The following is a 14,832-nucleotide window of genomic DNA, read 5'->3' on the forward strand; positions in this document are numbered from 1 at the left end:
ATCTCACTCTCTCCTCTCTCCCCCAAGATCTAACAATACCTCTTTACCTCTCTTTCCTACCCTTCACTCTCTACTATATGTTTCCTCTCTTTACACAACTCCCCTTCACTCGCTCACTACCTCTATTTCTCTAGGTTTGTCCCACCTTCTCTCCCTTTGTACCTCACCTTCCCTCCTTACCTCCATCTCTATCACTTCCTCTTTTCATCTCTCTTCTTCTCTCTCCCGCTCTTATTGTTTCACTCCCCCCTCTCTCTATTCTATCAATCACTACCTCTACCTCATAACCTCTACCTCTCCCCATCCCTAGGTCTCTCATTCCCTCTATATTTACCTCTCTACCTCTCCCTCCATGTATCATTACCCACCTCTCTCTCCCCCTCTATCTTTCCCCTAGGTCTCTTGCCCCTCTCTCCCCAGGCTCTAGGTCTCTCATTTTTATATCTCTACCCTCTCTAGTTCTTTACCTCCATTTGCATCTCTTTCTCTATCTCCTTACCCCTCTTTCTCTCTCTCTCCCTCACCTCTCTAAATCTCCCATATTTTGGTCTCTCCCATACTCTCTCCTTCTCTATGTTACCTTCTTACCCCAATCTCTATCCTTGTCTCCCTCCCTCTCTCCTTCTAGAGATAGAGAAATCAAGTGAGATAGAGAGAGGGAGGAAGATAGGGGTTGAGAGAAAGAGAGGGAGAGACCATAGAGAGAGATAATTAGAGAGAGAGAGAGAGGGGGGGGGGGGGGGGGGAGAGAGAGAGAGAGAGATAGAGAGAGGGAGGGGAGTAAAAAAGGTAGAATGTTGATAGGATCTTGTGGATTACTAAAAATTGACCAAGTCTGAAATTTATATAATAGTCTAAGAAATAGAATCTACATTATAACTCCTAGAGATTTGAAACCGTGCTGAAACAACCTACCAATATATACATAACATATAACTTAAAGTATAAGAAAGAAAAAAGACATACTTAAATGTTATATTTTATGTATATATTGCATAGACATTTATAGAGAGAGGAAGAGAGAGAGAGAGAGAGAGAGAGAGAGAGAGAGAGAGAGAGAGAGAGAGAGAGAGAGAGAGAGAGAGAGAGAGAGAGAGAGAGAGACTTGTTAATGCAATACATTTAGAGCTTGCCAAACTCAAAAAAATATTTTTTTTGAATTTGACAAGTGCCAAAGTGTCTATCTATGAAAACACCAAGCCTTTGACTTGAATTTTCCTTGGGCATCTAACGGCTTGGACAACCAATTCGGGCTTGAAATGTGTTTTTTTTCAAAAAATGAGAAAAAATCTCACATTTTTGGTTGTGCTATCTATTAAGTTTGTACATGTTTTAATGCAAACACAAACAAACACCATGATGACATTGAGCTCTCTCTTAGCTACCCAACCATATAATTTTTTCACATTTTGATCAAGTGAAGGTTTTCATCTCAAATTTCTTTTCTTAGTGTGTCCATTTTTTGTCAATAGCCAACATGTTGTATTTTGGGCATTGATTTTACTCATTCATAAAGTTTTGAAACAAATTATATTTTTAGAAACTAGACTTCATTCTTGAAATCAATTATTTTTCACAAATTTTAGAGGGGAGCATACTCAAATTTCTATATTTTAGGATTTGTCCACTTCGAAAATTAGTTAAAATATATATTGATGCTCTGCAAAAAGGAGATTGTTAGGATGACAAAAACACAAACAACAAGCGTTAGTGTTAGCAAATCAGAATTTAAACAATAGCCTAATCAAGCATATCAAGAGAGATATTAAGCATGAAATAGAAAGCATACAAACACAGAATAGATAAACTATACTCCTCCAAATGCTAATCAAGATGCTCATAGTTGCTCCTCCCTTGTTCCTCTCCTCTCCAAGTTCCCAAATGAGTGTAGCTCTCAATAGCTTTTTGCACTATTTTTGGATGTCTTATGGAGATTCAAGATTATGAAATAAAAAGCTCATGAAATGCAAACATGAACAAACTAGAAATGAGATTATTCTCTAATCTAATGTTGATTTTAGTCCAAAAGAGTAGATGTAAATGCTTATGCTAAATGCTCTCTAAAATTCACTATAGGTTAAATGCATACAAGTTTTTCAGGATTTGGATATTGAAGAAATGGGCTCTATTTATAGGAAAAATGGAGCAATGGATGGTTGAGATTGAGTAATCTCAACAAGGGTCAAGATTGAATGATATTCAATCCACGTGAGGGCTTTCAACCCAATCCCAGGATGACAAGTGTCAATATGAGATAGGTTGAGAGGAGAGGGAATAAGCATTAAATGCTTGACATGACCTGAGAGTTAACTTGGGAGTTAAGGTCAAGGTTGGGTTGAGTGAATAAATTCTTTATTCAAAGAATAAAGCTTTTATCCAGTGGATAAACTCTTGTGCAAAGGTTAAAGGGATAACCATGGTCAAAGCAATAAATGCTTGAGGAGACACATGAGTCACATGAGGGTTGAGTTAGGGATTAACCATAAATGGTCATGTAAGAGCCATAAGTGGTTTGGAAGACTTTAGAGGTTAATTTGTTGAACACACAAAGCATTTAATGCTTTTCAAAGACTTTGAAGTCTTTGAGAAGTGACTCCATGTTGCTTAGGAATGTGACAATAATTAGGGGATGGATTAGGTTAATTAGGAAGGGGTTAGAAGAATCTAGAAGGGGGTTTGGGAGTGCAAGTGGATTTGGTGGGTGAGGGAAAATAGAATTTTAATTAAAATAAAATTTATTTATTTTAACTTGTGGTTGCAACTTGCATTTGTAGGAAAATGCAAGTGGGGGGTGAATGATTTAAATAAATATTTTATTTAATCTATTTAAAAGAGGAAAGGGGGATTTAAATGAAATAAATAAGATTTATTCATTTAATTGATTGTGAATTTAGTTTAATGAATTAATTTAAAATAAATTGAATAATTTATTTAATTAATAGAAGAATATTTTGAAGATGAGTTAATTAAATATTAATTTAATTAATTGATGGCTAGTGGATTTTTAATCAAATAAATAGCAAATATTCATTTAATTAAAATGGATAGATTTATGTGACTACATATATATTCATTGAAAAATTAGTTGAATTTTTTTGGCATAAACTACATGGAGTTACCTAACTTCTTACTGGAGCAATTATTAAAATTGCAAAGAAATTTTAACATTTTAGGGGGAGCACACCAAGTGTTGTGTAATGTTTTTTCTAAAAAAAAGGACCACTTTGTGCGCTTCGCCTGTTTGAAACCTTTAATCTCCACCGTTTTCAAAACAAATTAGTAGTTTAGAAAGTAAACTTAGAGCACTATAACTCTTGTTCTTGTTTCATCTTCGCGGTTTTAGTGTAACTTCATTTTCTCGTTGAAGTTTAGACTTTGCCGATTTCAGAAAAAATTGAAAAAAAAAATGAAGAAGAAGAAAGTAGCATCTTAAGACTCCTTCGTGCCCCCTTATCTTGGTGTACTTACCCATTTGTGACACTTCAACACAAAATATATTGCACTACAAAACACCAATTCACTTGAAACTCATATCACTGAATCCTTCTACCTTTATAAACATGTTCCCAAATTTGCACGAGCATATCAATCACTAGCTCAGAAGAATGCAGAGCATTCTATATGGTTTTTATGTTGTTACTATTTCAACTACTATGTTATGTTTGTAATATCTATATTTAGCTCTATCTTATATTTTTTGTTGTCTTGTGGCTATGTTATCTCAATTGATAGTCTAGTGGTCGTCTTCTTATTGTAACTTTATTCATTTTCCAAGAAAAAAAATGTTAATATAGGGTAAACGCACAAAGTTGGGTCCCAATCCCGCGGAAGTCCGTGGGTTGGGAAATGAACCCACTAGAAACGGGTGCCCGATTGTTTAGCTTTGGGTGCCTGAGCCATAAAGAAACGGGTGCCCGTTTATTTCAAATCGGGCGCCCGATTTGAAAAAAATGGCCACCCATTTTTAAAATGTATTTAATTTTTCTTTTTAACCATTTTCTATCATTTTTACTGTTTGAAAAATGGGTAGGCGTTTCTGAGGAGTACGAGTACTCATTTTTTTCAACCCACCTGACCCCCTAGACCATTTTTACCTCCTTCCAGGTATTTAGTTTTATTTTTTATATTCTATTTTATTTATTTTTATTGTTTTTCATAAAAAAATGTTAATGTATCGTTATTTTTTTATTTTTATGTTTTAAAGTTCAAAAATTGTCTTTTATTTTATTATATTTCATGTTTAAAATAGTTTTTAGTTTTCAAATATTGCAAAAAACATGAATAGTAAAATCCGTAGGAAAAAAACAAAAAACAAAAATGTAAACGAACAATAAACATTAGACATAAAAAACAGTCAATAAACCCTAAATAAAAAAATGAACACTAAACCCTAAATAGAAAAAAACAAACAAGTCCCAGGAGAAATTTGACTATCTTGGTTGATTAACCCTAAACCCTAAATTATAATCTTTAATTAAAACCCTAAACATTTATGTTATCAACCACCTTAAGCATTCGTAATGGTGGCTATATTTAGTGTCAGAAATTTTAACGTTTTCATGTCCTAAGCAATTGAGTTGGACACCATGGATTAATGTTCCTTTTATAATTGCTTCACATCAAAAAACCCGTCCTTATCCTTCTGCCCCACACCTAGATTGGTCACCCAATCAACCTCTATTGTTGGCCCACCATGCCACCTAAAATTTAGCCAAGCATCCACCCAAGCCATCTCTTCCTCTTTACTTCCTAATCATCTTAATATGAACGCTACCAAGTTCGACCAAAGAGACCTCTCCACTACATCCCATATTGTACTAACTACTCTTTCCTTATCCTTGAAAACTTGCATGTTCCTTTCTAGCTAGATAGGCCAAATGATGATGATAGGAGTTTAATTCCAAATGAACCACAAGATAGGACTAGACATATTAAATTTCAAATAGTCCAAAATATTAGGGAGATTGTGTGGCATCATCCATTCAATCCCCCATCTTTGCAAAAATGAATTCCATATTATTTTTGCAAATTCACATTGCACAAAAGGATGATCATAATCTCACTAATTTCCTTACATAAAACACACTTGAAAGAACCCCAATGCCCCATAAGTTGTAGTAAGTATTATTGGCCATTACATTTAATTTTCAAACTAAAAATTGTGAGATATGCATTATAAGTGTTGTAGACAAGGTTGACATGGAAATATCCATAACTAAAATGGTTTTATTATTTTCATTAATAACAAAAGGAAAAATATACCGAGCTAGATGCATACCAAACTATTCAATTGAATTGGATTTTCAAATTTTGAAGTGATTAATTTGTCCTATCAACCCCATTAGATTTGATATGTTTGAGTAAATTCAAATCGTAATACCTAATTATAGGCTTGTCAATTACCCTCGTCACTTAGTAGTTTTCTTTTATATGTAATTAGATTCTTGGAAAAGAATTAGTTTTAATCATTTAAGTATGCATTCATTAGTTTTAATTATTATTAATTTATTATATATAAAACAACATTAATAATATACATAATAATAATATATTTCTAATAATAATATTAATTAAATATTTACAAATTATATTATATAGTATTTTTTATTAATGATCTAATATTTAGATTAATAATTGTGACCAAATAATCAATAGAGAAACCATTTTACAAAAGAATCATAGTTATCCCAAATAATCTAATTTAGATGAGTTATGTATTCTAATATATGACAATTTTTCTTGGATAGGTTTCATTATATAAACCTTACTAAATTACTTAAAAATTTACATGTCTATATAAATTTATTTTGCCAAGTATATATTAAATTAAAAAATTGATTATATATTTATATGTGTATGTATCATTTTACATTTAGAATGAATTGGTTTTAAATTTTTTATGATAATTGCTTGTATTTCATTACCAAATGTTTATTCTAATTGATATAATTGATGTACATAATTAAAATATATTTTGAAAATTATTTAATATGTAACTAAAATTTGATCTTAAGTAAATAAATTATTTAATATGATATAATAAATTTCCTCTTAAGTGTCACCATCGAAGGGTATGTGATCTTCATCTAGTACAAATGGAATGAAACAATCTACAATAGGATCATCTAGGAATGGAGAGATATGAGGGTCTCCATGGATCTCTTAAAGTCTATTCCAAAGTGTGTGGGGGAAATCAATATCCAATGCAATACACATAGAATCATGATCTTGATAAGTTAGATCAAATCACTACTACATGGTCAATGATGTTACACCAAGATTATATAATTTCTAGCGTTTCTAGTTTAGGTATGACTCCATACATAAAAGGAAAATGATTACACCACCTTAAAACTTATCAAGATACCATTTTACAAAAGAATCATAGTTATCCCTTTCTAATTTTACCACAAAAGGATGAATAGAGAAACCTATGATACCTCCTCAAATAAAACCTTAAAAGATCAATAAAATCAATGCATATAAAACATATGAAACAAATTCATCTCATGTAAGACGGTCATTTTCAAGTGCCAAGATGTCCAAGTAAATGACTAGAATGTGAAATCACAAAAAAAGGTCATTTATTCAAGCTTCAACTTAGTGTAGTACTACTAGTTGCGATCACTAAATCATCCAATGATTCTAGAAAAGAACACAACAAAGTAGTACATCTATTGACAAGTTCATAGATATAAATTATGACTTTAACTTATGATTGTTTTTATGATTTTGATGGAACTTATAAGTTAATTCATCTTTAGATGTTAAAAAGTATTGTTTGAGTTGCATGGGCATTATGATGTTTTATTTTGTAGAATTCTTCTTATACTTTGATTTAAGTGGATAATATTTCTTAAATGATGCTTATTATTACCCACCTATTAATAATATTATAGATCTATATGTGAATTTTCTTTTTTCATATTTAGGTTGCTAAATTGTATTTAATAATAAGTTTTTTTGGAAGGTGAAATGTAAATTAAATAGTTTGTAATTGTAATTTTTCATGTTCAATGTAATTGTAATTGTAAATTTTCATGTTTGTAATTGTAATTGTAAATTTTCATGTTTGTAACTGTAATTGTAAATTTTCATGTTTGTATATATATGTAGATTATTTTCACATGATGGATGAGTTTGAGATAGATGAGCTATTAGGTCTAGTACCACCTCCACCTCCACCTCCACTCGATCAATTGAGACAAACAATTAGGACAAATATTGATGCTTTGATTAGAGATATTCATACTATTAGGCGCGAGCCTCATCCACCTCCTTAGTTGTTACACCTTGCAAATAGTATGCAAGGCATTGTACAATCTGTGCAGGCATTAGATAGTGAGCTAGATAGCTATTGTAGTTGGCATGAGGGATTGCGTGCATTTTACGCTGATGGCCTCACATACAAACAAGTTAATGACTTAAAAATAACAAAAATAGATTTGAAAAAATATTTTGTGAACCCTAAGACGAGTGAAGAGATAGATCTGAAGAAGCCACAGATCTCTATTCAATGGTGTAGGCACCCGAGCTTTGCTAGCCACTTTTGGGAGCGGTGGTGGATGGTGACCATCCACCACACTCCAATCATGAGGTCTTGATGTATTTTTTGAAGAAATTATGGGCGAAATTTGAATTGGGCAAAAAGCCCAATTACTTTGATATTAGATCATTTTAGGGGGTTGGGAGAGGCATGCCCCAAGATAGGCCAGGAGCAAAATTGAGCAACAGGGTTAGAAACCGTGTGCGCGATGATCCATTGGTTCTTCTTCCATCACCAATTGTTCCAGCACCTGCCCATCATCAAGCAGTGGATTCTGCTCTAAGTTCATTGAGTGCCCTGTCGGGCAATTTGGTACAGCAGTTGTGGGAGGTGAGGGCTGCCCCCTGCTTAGCACATGTTTGCACGAGCTGTGGGGATGTATGTAGGGGTCCACAGAGTGAGGCTACCCCTGGAGGAGATGGTGATTTTGATGATGCTGATGCTGCCCATGGTGGTTATGACGATGTCGAGGAGGCTGCACATGCTGATGTCATCTCTTCATATGTTGATCTCATGTGAGCAGACGATGATTAGCCTACAGAGGTACAAATTTATTTGTATAATTTACAGTGCAATATTAAATTCCTTATATATACACATATGAACCATAACATGAGTCAATTTTTTTGAACAGAGGATGGATCATACCACATCATTGAGGAACCAACAACATGTTACCTCAATACCTAGGGATGTTGGTGCCCCATTTATAGTATGCACTTTAATCTAGATACATTGTATTATTATGTACATTTAAAATAAACAATAAATTTTTTAATGTAATGGTTTACATATGATATGTTTTTTCAATTTTGTAGGGTGCTTCATGTAGCACTGAGGTGGGTAGTTCTTCACGTGACCCATGGACCACTAAGGCTCAACCTCATATACCACTAGTATGCTTTTCATCCATTAATTTGAAGTGTTTACATGCTTACTAATTTAAGTACAACTTTGATTCATGTTCATTATTTTTTGCAATTGCAGGCTTCTGGATTGTTTGATGGCGCATCACATGTACGCCTTCGACCATCAGTTACTTTGCCTGCATCACATGTATGCTTTTCTGTGATAATCTTGTAGTATATATATATATATATATATACTTTATAATTTATGTATATATACAAGTTTGATTCATTCTTTATATATGTTGTTCAGGTCCACACCACTACCAATATTGGTACGGCTATGGGGTTGAGCCAGATGCAACCATCGACATTATCATTTGAAGCACGATGATTACAAAAATAATTTCTAATTTGTTTATACTGTGTACCTGGCTTTTATAGGGATTATCAAAATTGATGTACAATGTTTTTTTTTTGTAGGACTTGGCTATGACCACTTTTCTTGTTCATGATAGTGGACCTCCACGTACTAGTGAGGGCATTGTAGAGCACGGTTGTATGGTAATTTATTTTAAATTTTTTAGTATTTAATTACTTTATAAGTGAATTATGCAAGTAACTTCTTCTCATGTAAAATCTTCTTCTCATGTAAAATATTTTAATAATGTACAGGAGAGTGCAGACACTAATACTGCACAGGAGGGTGGAGTCAGTGATATTGCACAGGAGGGTGGAGACACTAATATTGCACAGACACAGGATGGTGCATCTCAGGACCACGTGCAGCAGGAAGATTCTTCTCAGCCACCTTCACGTGGAGTGAAGAGGACTGCAGATGAGATGCACGTGAGTTCTTAGATTGTCTATTTTAGATCATGTCATGTTATTGGATTGTGGACTTTTTATGATGACACTTGTTATGTTATCCCGGGACTTGTTATTATGTGATTATATACAGGACTTGTTGTTATGTGTTATGTGATTATATATAGGACTTTTTATTATGTCATTTCCTTGCTATTATGATATCAGGTCGTGTTATGTGATTTGACACACTCTAGTGATTATATATGTGATACATTATTTTGTTATTATGTTATTTGGACTTGTTTTAATGTCATTTCCTTATTAAATTATTATTTCAAGACTTGTTATTATGTCATCAGGAATTGTTATGTGATTGTATATAGGACTTTTTATTTATGACTTGTTATGTGATCTATTTATGACTTTATATATTAACATTGTGATTGATCATCTTATAGTGCAATAGTTTATAATTCAATGTGCACAAAATAACATTAAGAATAAGATAACTAATACAATATTATTTATGAAACCAAAATTGTATCAAATGTAGACAAATACAATGTTAAAGGGATAAAGAAAAACAATTATCATGATTAAATATTTAAAAGAGTTCACACAAGTATCGACTTATTAATTATAAATGAATCTCATAGAGGAATCATGATTATCATGATTATATAAAAGGATTATTAATTATAAATGAATCTCATAGAGGAATCCAATAGATTGATGGAACTAAGGCTAACCAAATTATTAGGAAGCTAGAAACATAGTATCGACTTTCCTCTTAAGTTGACCACACTACTTTACTAGTGTATTGATGGTTTATTAGTGCGGATAGTAGTGGTATGAAAAGCATGGACTTCATGATACTAAAATAAAAAAGTACACTATAAATATAGATTTGTCATACAATGATAAATATAGAGTCAGGTCATATTTAAGACACAATTCTATCTTTGAACTTACAATTAATCTATGAAGAGATTAAACAATAAAATAAATATATCATAAAAAATTAGAATTCAATTGTAACACAATTACAATGTGCACAAAATAACATTAAGAAGAAGATAACTAATACAATGTTGTTTATGAAACCAAAATTGTATCAAATGTAGACAAATACAATGTTAAAGGGACAAATACAATGTTAAAGGGACAAGTAACACAAACTTACATGCATATAAATTTGATTCAACCTAATGTACCATCTGCATCCTCTTTCTTCTGCAATGCGTCTATGATTGCCTCATGCTCTTCTACTGAAAGTGTCCACAATACCTTATTAGCAGGTCTACCTTTGTGTCTTTCTAATTTGATGTTTGTTGCCACCACCAAATGAGAATAGTGTATAATCTTCTTTTCTGATTGGTAGTCTTCATAAGTTGGTAAGCCATTCCTTCTTGTTAAGTATTTGCGTAGCCATTTACCAACCACCACAACAGACCCAACTGGATATTGAAAACCATCATCATCTACTTGATCACGTATCAACTTTTTCTTAGGTTCTACACATCTAGCTAGCTAATACTCAACCTGCTCATCATTATCCTCAGGTGCAACAACATCATACACATGTCCTATAAAACAAATTTAAGTACAATGTGTAGAAATAAAACTTGTTAGAATTTATAATTCAAATATGTAATCATAAATTATATGACAATACATAAAAATATATAATTTAAAGTTATAAACAATAAATTGAATTAAATTACCAAGTTGTATAAGGTCTGAAACATGATCATAATCTTCTGATGCAAATGCATGATCAAGGTCTTCATTTCTTCTAACATCTTCATATTGTGTCTTAGTAGGTGTTAAGGATTTGTGTTGCCATTCTTCGACCCATTCCATATTCTCGCATTCTTCCCATTCACCTGCAACACAAAATTGACAAAAACATGCAAGCTCTCTAGTCCATATAGTCCAAGTGTTAGAATTAGAACTCTTAAATGAATGCCATCTAGCTGACCCATTTATTGTATCACAATCATATCTTGGAAGGATATTCTCCTCTTTAACTAGCCAAAAGAAACGTCTAATTGTAGAGTTTTGACTTGATCCTGTGGATAAATTTGCACTACACTAATCCACAATGTACTTGCATTTTTAAATTTAGCCTTTTCCTCGAGTTTGAGTTGCTCTCTGCAAAGGGCTCTCTTAACACATGCACCGGCACTGTCATGTTCTCCTTTCCCGTGTCCAGCCTCAAAAAAAATCCAAATGTGTTCGATATTAGTTTTGTTATGAATCCTACTCAACCAATAAAACATTATAGCATTCTTGAATTTCCCTATGCAATTATCAGATCATATTAGATGTTGTGTCATCTGAATTTCTCTCTCCCTCAAATTCTGAAAAAGGTCTTGAAGCAAAACTGGACAAACTCAGATGAGTGTAATTTATTATCACTCATATAGAAATGGTACTCTCTCAAAAAATTTTGATCCGCTTGTGTACTATCTGGTGCATGCCTATAGACAATATGGACAAAAATTGATACCTGCACTGAATTGTAATATTGCAATTGTACCTCATCTTATGGTGAAAGCGTGTAGTTCTCTGCATCGTTTTCCAACCTTTCCATCCTTCAGTGGATACTCAATAGTTTTATATCTTTTAACATCAATTAATTGTTTTCCAAAATCATTTGAAATATTTTCATGCAAACATTCATCCAACAATGCAAGATTGCCACATATATCACATACACCAGAAACACATGCATTGAAAAGAAAATTTTGTTCATTTAGTGGGTTGCAAAACAAACTTGAAATAAACTCCTTTATAGTTTCAGGTGGTATATTTATACCACATTCTTGAAACATTCCATTACTATGCATGGTAACACATATATATCGAAATACATCGAAATGGTAGCGAAATTGAACATGAGTTTTGCAACAACATGTGACTCTTTCCTTGTTAATTCGAACATACCAAGGTTTACACTTTTCAAAAGACCTTTGACAAATGCTAATAGTCAACACCTTATCATCTAAAAATTTTTTATACAATTCAGTTTGAGTCATGTCCAATAGGTGTTTTGGATGTGGATCACGAATTTTTGACCCAACTCTTAATTTAAGAACATCTCTAACATTAGGTGATACTCTCGTATTATCATGCCAGAATTTTTTGATCAAATTTTTGACTTCACCAGTAAGTTTCATATCAGACCTTGGTAGTCTACCACTAAAAGTCCACAATTTGTTTGCCGGATCACTTTCAAAATTAACTCTTCTTTTTACAGCTCTTGACAAAGTTTTGCGATGAATATTAAGATATCCACTTATGTTACTCATCATTCTTTTATTAGAAGTTGTTTGGCTTACTAAAGCTGTTGTTATTGCCCATCGTGCCGCATTTTAATCTTTAGAACAACTTTTCTTTCCAATTGTATCAAAGGCGCTAGCAACAGTCGATACAACTTGTTTTAAAGACTCCTCCTTCTTCTTGGGTTTGACATAAAAGCCTAACTTCTTCATCACTTTTCGCATTTTAGTCATTTTAATTAGTTGTACCATTAATTGACATTGAAACCCAAATTTCTTATTATAAAAAAAATGTCTAAACAATCTATTTGCATGTGTCCTAATCTGTCTCCATGAAACCAAGCCAGGAAGGTTGTCTAGTACATCACTTTTAATTTCAAAATTTTCATTCATTTGATTTTCATTCAAACATGTTTCATTTTCAATTGGTGTTTCCATGTCTACATACACATTATTGGTTTTAGTTGCAGGTGGATTTTCAATTTCATTTGGAGTTTCAAATTTGGTTTCAATTTCAGTTTCAAGTTGAGATCTAGTTTCATTTGGGGTTTCAATTTGGATTTCAATTTCACTTTCAACTTGACTTCTAATTTCATTTGGGGTTTGATTTTCAATTAGAATTTCATTTAATAAGTAACCTGCTTCTACTAAATCACCAATTTATTCATGAGAAAAACCATAGGGTTGTGAAGACATACATGTATCCAATAATGGATTAGAAGATGCACCTAAATTAAATGGTTCTATTGTGTTTCCTTCGTCAACATTTATGGTCTCATTGATGTTCTCCTCTTCTAAAATGATTGTGGAACTTGAAGCTCCTTGTCTCATTCTTGATCTTCTCTCTCGTTGATGCATTGCCTCCTCCCTATTTGCTGCAATCTCCTCAGTTGTCAGAACCTTCCTTTGCCTCTTCCTGTGTTGATTTGATCCCATGGCTACACCAAAATTTGAATTCGAATCAGTCTCCTTACCAAATCGACAATAAGACAAACAAAGAGAATGATTAATCGATACATTCTCTTTGCAAATCGTACCTGTCAGCCAATGATTGAAAAATCATTTAATCATTGGGATTTGTGTTTGTGGGCCAGATTGTTGCCCAATGGATCTTTTTAGAAACGGGCGCCTGTTATTGAATAAAATGGGTGCTTGTTTCACTTTCAACGGTACAGAGCGAAACGGGTACCTGTTTTTTGAATTTAAAAAACGGGCGCCCATTTTTTAAAATTAGGGGCGGGAAACATTCATTAGCTTTGTTTTTTGCTTCGGGATAGGCTTGGTCTCACCAAGCCTATGCTTGGACCTCCAAAAAAATGACTAAGGTAAAACGACATTAGATTTCTACCTTGGCCTAATTTTTTGAGGGCCTTTCTGATTGAATTTTTTGACGAAATGAAAAACCCATTAGAGTTTTCAGCATCCTGATTTCAGAAATGTAAATTTTATAGTGATAAGGTTACTTTTACTATTTTTGTATTATTTATTAATCAAAAGTGGAACCTAAACCTAAAATACCAAGGTTCACTAAAACTTTAATAACTTTTTGGTTTTTAGGATTTTAGAAAAATAAACTATATAGCATCAATCTACATACAATTCTTTTCAATATTAAAAAAAAAAATTGAAAAATATGAAATTTCCATCAAATTATGGTGGTCGTACACCCGATGTTTTGAAAATATACTTTATTGTCAGTTAAAAATTAATAAAAAAATAAAATTCAATTTTAAAAAAAAGCAAAAATATTCTCATCAATATTTGGTGTCTTAGGTATCATTTCCCAGAAGGATTTGCAAAAATTCATTTATTTGCATCAAAAAAGGGTGGTCGTACACATGCGTGGTATGGTCTTGAAACAAGCATTTTGAAAAACTGGTTTTTAAACATGCCTACTAAAAAGGGATTTCTACCATGTGGGTATTAAAATAAATTACATATTTGAAAAGTAGACTCTGAGCACTGCATTTTCTATTACTGAAGTTTTTCAAGATTCAATCTCTAAGTGCATCAAATTTTAACATCAATCGATATAAAATTTGAAAAATAGAGAAAACACTTCCACTTTTTGCCCAAAACTGGGACTCAACTTCTTGCAACCACCCTATATTCAAATTAGAAAATTAAATATTCAATTAAAAATCTAATAAGAACATCTAGAATTTTGAATTTATGATTTAATGCTCATCATTGCATTCACATTCAACTAAACTTGTGTATAGCAATATTCCTAATGTTAATTTTTTAGTGGTCGAATAAAACTTGGCATTTAAGATTTTAGACTTAAAGGCACCTTAAGGTTTATATGTAAACATTTTTTAGTTTATCTTTCAATACATTAAGA

Source organism: Cryptomeria japonica, chromosome 5 (assembly GCF_030272615.1).
Source record: "Cryptomeria japonica chromosome 5, Sugi_1.0, whole genome shotgun sequence".
NCBI lineage: Eukaryota > Viridiplantae > Streptophyta > Pinopsida > Cupressales > Cupressaceae > Cryptomeria > Cryptomeria japonica.